At 34.8% G+C, this 7,452-nt stretch overlaps 1 long non-coding RNA gene across 2 annotated transcripts; it reads left to right on the top strand.

Annotated features, from left to right (window-relative positions):
• Window positions 1-276: 276 nt before the first annotated feature.
• Window positions 277-2,862, top strand: LOC120781933. Of its 2 annotated transcripts, XR_005706191.1 has the most exons (3): window positions 277-451; window positions 2,456-2,549; window positions 2,823-2,862. It is a non-coding gene; the product is annotated as an uncharacterized LOC120781933 (long non-coding RNA). The 2 variants fall into 2 exon arrangements; XR_005706190.1 differs by lacking the exon at window positions 2,823-2,862 and having other exon boundaries at window positions 285-451; window positions 2,456-2,584.
• Window positions 2,863-7,452: the final 4,590 nt, after the last annotated feature.

Below are 7,452 nucleotides of genomic sequence, written 5' to 3'. Positions count from 1 at the left end.
AGGTCGGTTTCGCATAGTAAATAAGCGAATCTGTAAGCGTAAATTCCTTTACATTGGAATTATCATTATTTTCTGAAATGAATGAAAATGGGCGAGTACCCCTGCGAAAAGTTACGATATCTGAATCGTCATGAACATTTTGTTGTGCGTTTGTGGCAAATGCAAATATTCCAAAAAATTTATCAAGTTTCTTCATGTGTAATAGTAGTCTGACCAAGAATTTTGGGAACAAAATACTTCGAGTTTGAACCGTAGTAATTACTTTTTCTAATTTTTTTATATCGGAAACGGTGGCAACATTGTTTAAAGTGCTTCATTGAAGTATTAAGTATTGATGTTATTTGTTCATTGCTGTTTGGTTAACCGTTGGAGTTGAGTTTTAAAGTGAAGTTGTTCTAATTACTGCACAAAAAGTTTCGAATTTACAATGCCGCATTTAATTCAAGATTCCGTAAGTAAATTATATCTGGCTATGCCATTTGATATTGTTTATGTTCAGTATTTTAAGTACAGTATTCCTATTCTAGGACTTCAAATAAAGTAAAATTATTTTAATTTGAAAAAAATTATTTGTACTAAACAAGATTACGATGTCACATTTTGTAAAAGATTCAGTAAGAGAAATATAATTTGCGTTTGTATTATTTTATTGCAAATGTGCTGTATGTTGTGTACCTTTCACATGATCGGGTAGATATGACATCATCCTTTCTTAAAGTTTTGTAAAACTCGTTTATATATATATTTCATATATAAGTGAATATTCCAAAAGAATATACATGTTGCAATATAAATTTTGTAAAAGTAATTCCAAGTTTTATAAACGGCGACGTATTGTATAAATTATTTATTTATGTAGCTGCCAATTAGAACTTATACATTATTACAATGACTGTGATGTTTGAATTCATAAAAAAACATTTTTTTTAATTACTGTTTATTCATTTAAGATGTAGGTTATATGCATACATACATATGTATATTTTGCATTATTTGTCATATTTATTTATATAGTTATCAGTTCAGCAAATTGTTGGTCAAAACTCTTAATTTGATATAAATTAAATACAAAATAATAACATAATTTTACATATTAATATATTTTAATCAGGCTTTCTTCAACACTAAATGAGATTGACCACATTGAATTAGAATTTGCCTTGTGTCAAACTTATGATGTTATTGTATAATTAAAATTTGACTAGTCCACTAAAGAGAGTATGTTGGTTTAACAAGATTAGATTAGATCAAATTAGATGCATGCAAGTCGACCTTTGGTCTATTGTGCCGTTCATTCTCTGCATAACCTCTTTATACCTAAGCGCTGAAAATATTAACGCGCTTATCCTAATTGAGATGACGTGGTCTCTTTGCAGATACATGCTTTAGAGGTTTTGACTCATAATTCTTTCAATTGCAGGACCATTAAGTAGAAATATCGAATTCAGCGAAGAACTGACAGCACTTTGTAGCCTTAATTCACAGTCTTTGCATAATGCATTCATTATACCCTGAACAGGGTATATTAAGTTTGTCACGAAGTTTATAACACCCAGAAGGAATCGTCGGAGACCCTATAAAGTATATATATAAATGATCAGTATGTCTAGCTGAGTCGATTTAGCCATGTCCGTCTGTCTGTATATATACGAACTAGTCCATCAGTTTTTAAGATATCGTTCTGAAATTTTGCAAACGTCATTTTCTCATCAAGAAGCTGCTCATTTGTCGGAACGGCCGATATCGGACCACTATAACATATAGCAGCCGTACAAACTGAACGATCGGAATCAAATGCTTGTATGGAAAACTTTCACATTTGGCAAGAAATATTCACGAAATTTGGTATATATTATTTTCGAAGGCAACAATGTAATCTCCGAAGAAATTGATCAGATCGGTTAACTATAGCATATAGCTGCCATACAAACTGAACGATCGGAATCAAGTTCTTGTTTGGACAACTTTCACATTTGAAAAGATATATTCACGAAATTTGATATATATTATTTTCTAAGGCAACAATGTAATCTCCGGAGAAATTGTTCAGATCGGTTAACTATAGCATATAGCTGCCATACAAACTGAACGATCGGAATCAAGTTCTTGTATGGAAAACTTTCACATTTGACAAGACATATTCACGAAATTTGATATGTATTTTTTTCTAAAGCAACAATGTAATCTCCTAAGAAATTGATCAGATCGGTTAAATATAGCATATAGCTTCCATACAAACTGGACACATAGTTACTAACAGAAATGCACCTGTGAAGGGTATTTAGCTTCGGTGCAACCGAAGTTAACGTTTTTCCTTGTTTTAATCTACAAATGTTAGTACCGAACACACAAAGAGTGTACTCACAACAAGGAAGACATTTATACATACATATATACAGATAGCCAGGCGGCTTAGAAATCACTAAAATCTGATAGACTTTAAATACCGTTCCAGGATTTCCGGAATAAAATGCGTATGTTCGGATAGAGAGACGTTCTCCAGATAAATATTGGCACAATTCCGATTTCTTTGGCGCCACGATTTGAAGGTACCGTTGGAAAGAGGAAGTCCTCCTGATTAAAAGGGTTATAGGTACCGCAAACGCTTAGTTTACGAGATATTCGACCTTAAAGTTCAAAAATTCCCAAAATCAAACATTTCAACAAGCTATTTTACCACATTAAACACACTTTACTCACATTTTTCATTTCAAATTAATTACATTAAACTATAAACTTTTAAATAAATCCACACTTTACACTTTTAACAGTCTTTTTACCGAAGAAATCTTTATTTTAAAAATTACATTTTACACTCGTAGTGAACATCATGTGTGTGCTAAAAATTACGACGAAATGGAGCGCTGCCATGTGATAATAAGGAAATTCGCTGACATGCCTTTTTCCCAAAAATTCCTCTATCCATTAATGTGGATATGTTCTTTATTTAATTTAATAAAGAAATAAGTAATATTTTATAGTAATATTATATATTAATATTATATATATTGTCACCTAATATACAAAAAACGTATTATCAAAAATAAATCGGAGCCACTGACAGATATAATAACCAAAATTTAACCATTTTATAACGAAACCTCAAATTTTGTTTCAATATCAGTGCAAGATAACCAAAAAATATAACCACTTTATAACGAAACTCAATATGTTTTTTTTTATTTTAACGCAGAAAGGAGCACTACGCGAAAGTACTACAGTCACCCCGGGTATTCGCTCGACCAGGGTTATTTTTTTAAATATACATATTTTCTTGATATGGAGCATCTCCTCCATCCGTACATACCCATTTTAACCCCGAAATCGGGGGATGCTATTCTAAAATTTGGTTCGGCTTTAGTATACCATCCCACGATTTCTGGGTTAAAAGTGGTATGGTTGGATAGGGCTGATGCTCCAAATTAGGAAGATATATAATTATAGCCGCCGCAAACTTATAGTTTTCGAGATATATGCATTTAAAGTTGAAAATTTCCCAAATTTAATTTTGCAATTTCTCGATTTATAGTAACTTTTTCTTTCATATTATGCACTCTTTATACACTTACACTTCACTACAATATTTCTTCGTGTTTATTTTTTATTAATATTTTAGGTATTTGCTTAAAATAAGCATTTTATATTTTACATAAATATTATTACACGCACAATAACAATAAGTGTTCCGTGTTGTCAAATAATAAGTATTGCCATATCTACACATTTATCAAACGAATAAAAAATAGGTTTATACACAAAATACATAAATCATTATCCCTTTTTCTTGCTATATCATGAGTAAAAAGCAAAAAAGAGAGTTTTACTCGAAAAAAAACCTGACACACCCCGGTGTTGGCACAGCCCGGTGTTGGATCGGCCAGGATTATTTTTTTCCTGCATTTGAGTTTTTTTTTTATTTATTTTTATTGTTTTCAATCGTTTGGTAAGACTTATTATTTGACAACACGGAACACTTATTGTTATTGTGTGTGTAATAATATTTATGTAAAATATAAAATGCTTATTTTAAGCAAATAGCTAAATAATAAATATAAAATAAATATGTAGAAGTATTGCAGTGAAGTGTAAGTGTATAAAAAGTGCATAATATAAAAGAAAAAGTTACTATAAATCGACAAATTGCAAATTGAAATTAGCGAAATTTTCGACTTAAAATGCAAATATCTCGATAACTAAAAGTTTGCGGCGGCTATAATTATATATTTGCTTAATCTGGAGCATCAGCCCTATCCAACCATACCACTTTTAACCCTGAAGTCGTGGGATGGTATACTAAAGTTTCCCCTAAAATTTACCCAACATTTATTTTACACTTATATTTTGTACTTTTATATCCACTTACTTACTTACTAATTCATTTGTACACTTTTTTTTACATTATATAGTGCAAAAATAATTTTAATTCAATATTTAATCTATTGTTCAATTGTATTTATTTAACAACAACTAAAGGCAGTCTGCCAAATGCCGTTGTCTATCGCAAAAAATCTTTTTACTACCCGCCACTGGGGTGTGTCAAATTTTTTGTGTGTGCTGATTCTGTTAATTTCATTCATGGTCACATTTGTCTTCAAATCAGCGACAAAGAACAAAGTTGAATCAGTTGCGATCAGCTTATACATTATTTGCTTATGAATCGTACTTATATTTGTATGATTGAAATGTTATATTATATTTGATTGTGCAGGCCGCCTTAAACGCATAAAACACATATGTCCATATGTATGTATTTATTTTTGCGTATTATATTGGACTGCGCAGTCCAATTTCAAAGTACACACACTTTTTTCACATACTTAACAATTGATATTTGCCGCTTCTGATGATATAGCTGCTGCTGCTACTTCCAATTCAGTTCTGATTTCCAATGCTATAAAAATAAATGAAGTAATTATTTGCAAATTATTTAAAAAAAATCACATCAAATTCACTTACTTACCTTCTTGTTGTACGAGCCTCCTTTACGATGGTACGATCACCAATGACATGCGTCTTTCAATCGTTTTTTTATTACCCTTTTTGGGATTTTCTTTTGGCACTATTGACAATTATGTTTTCGTCTTCGCACTCATTCAAATAAATCAAGGAATGAAAGAAACTTTTTTACATCGCATTGAGGTAAACAAAAAATAACCCGAAAATGTGCGTTGGTGTTAGAGCATAGAGAAAAAATGTGTAGTTGTATTGAAATATTTGATAAAAGTGGGTAGCCGTGGTTGGAAGGGAGTATATCCAATACACCGATTTCATCGTTTACTTTCTGCACATTTCTATACATCTGTCCATGTACGTGTGCATTGAAATCGTCCAACATGTGCTCATACTCAAAGTTCATACATTTTTAGCCGAGTTTGTGATTCGTCGTTTCGATTGAACAAACTGTCGCAACGCACTAAGCTGGTATTCAGTCTTATTGTAAACTTAGCGTAAATAAATTATTCCCATGCATTTTTATTTTCACGCGAACCTCAAAATTCGTATCACGAATTATGTGGATAAAATTGTTATTAGAATAATAAATTTAAGAAAACTGCTAGAATGGCCCTACATTGGGTACCAACTTGAAAATCGGTGGTTACCTTTTTTCTTTTTGAACTCGATTCCAAAGGTGGCCCTTGTAATTTGTAGAATCATGTATTTTCATTCAGAACATATGCACTTCTTTGTGGTTTTCTTTTCCAAACACCTTTCCTATATTGGGATTTTCAGCTTTGCTGTCATTTGTATATTGTTAATAGCCCTTAGTTCATAAAAAAGTTTTTAAAATCAAGTAGTTCATAAAAAAGTTTTTAAAATCAAGTATGTAATCAATAGTTTTATGGTATGTTTACAAGTTACTGATAGTTTAGATTAGATTAGAGAAAATTTTCGGATATGGCTGAATTTTCTTATGTGAAGATCAAGAGATAAGAAAATCACAAATTTGTGAACTTTTCCATGGGGAATGGCGTTCACGATAAATTCACTTGAAGGCCGATTATTTGATTTCAATGTTGTTGGACCAAAGGGAAAAAGGTGTTAGATGAGTGGGGTTGGCGGGGTATGCAACGAGGTGGCCAGTGTCATGAGGAGACTATTCTGGATAAGTAGGAGCTTAACCTGCTACAGTATCCAGAATGAAGCTGCGCTAGGGTCATTCGCGTTTCTCGCTTCAACTCGAGCTCTTCGTCTGCAATGGGTGGTGTTTTGACTCCAAGAACGCCATTCACTGGAAGGGAGTCGGTGAAGGTGTTGATTGCTTCACTGTGAATGGCGGTCAGTGCCTGTCGGAAGTTAGTAGCGTCCGAAGTCCTGTCGGCGTACTGTTCGATGGCGTCGACGTAGTTAAGAAAATACCTCATGATGTTCCTAGGAGGTGGTTCCGCTCCCAGCCGGAACTGTTGGAGAGAAGTTCATTACGCATAAGCGTCTCACTACGAAGGTGTTCGATGGGAGCCATCAAGAGGCATCCCGTCGTGGTCCGGAGTGCAGTATTTTGACAGGTCTGAAGTTTCCTCATCTGCGTACCACTGCATCCAGGCGACCGTATTCGTTCTGCGTAGTTGCGGTAGAATTGAGGATTTTGTTGCGGCTCCGTGCCTTGGCGATAATCGCGGTCGTATAGGGAGTGAAAGAGCATAGACTATCAAACGTTACACCTAACATCTTAGGGTTATTGAAAGGTCAGAGAGGTAGTTGTTTACTTTCGAACACATGCCATCGATCCCAGCCATCGAACACATCCCTCTGGTGGTTGCAGGAGTCTCGAGATGTAGAAGTTAAACAGTAGCGGGGAGAGGACACCACCCTGCGGAACCCCCTGTTTAATTCTTCTCAGTTTAGATGTTTCGAAATAGGACGGTTGACTGACGACTGTTCAGGTAGTTCATGGTCCACCTCTTCAGTCCTGGAGGGAGCGTAGTTTGTTCGATGTCCTGCAGTAGCGTTGTATGAGTGACAGTGTCGTTCTCTCACAAAGTGGTTTCTGGTTGAGGCCACGAACTATCTGAGCGTGTATGACGCTAAGTGCTGTGGTGGTGCTGTGCACTTTTCGGAATCCATGCTGGTGGCTGGCTAGGCTCAAGTGGTGAGTGAAGGTCGGGAGTAGCAAGGCCTTAAGTGCCTTCACTACTGGGGAGAGGAGAGTTATCGGACGATAAGATTTCTCTTTGTTGGCGCGTTTCCCAGGTTTCAGTAGTGGGACCACTCTTCCGACTTTCCACACATCGGGTATTTGAAGAGTGGTCAGCGACAGGTTGAGGATCTTGGTGAGATAGCTTCCTCCCGTCGAACCTAAATGCTTTAGCATTAGAATGTTAATTCCATCAGGGTCAATGGATTTAGAAGATTTTGATTTGTTGATGACATTCTGAGCCGCCTCATCAGTGAAAGTAAGTGGCGCGCAGTCGTTTGGCATTTTGCGCAGCCGTCGGTTAACACATCGCTGGGCTT

Source organism: Bactrocera tryoni, unplaced genomic scaffold (assembly GCF_016617805.1).
Source record: "Bactrocera tryoni isolate S06 unplaced genomic scaffold, CSIRO_BtryS06_freeze2 scaffold_741, whole genome shotgun sequence".
Taxonomy (NCBI): Eukaryota; Metazoa; Arthropoda; class Insecta; order Diptera; family Tephritidae; genus Bactrocera; species Bactrocera tryoni.
The sequence above is the reverse complement of the archived record's forward strand: the minus strand, read 5'-3'. Positions and strand labels throughout refer to the sequence as shown.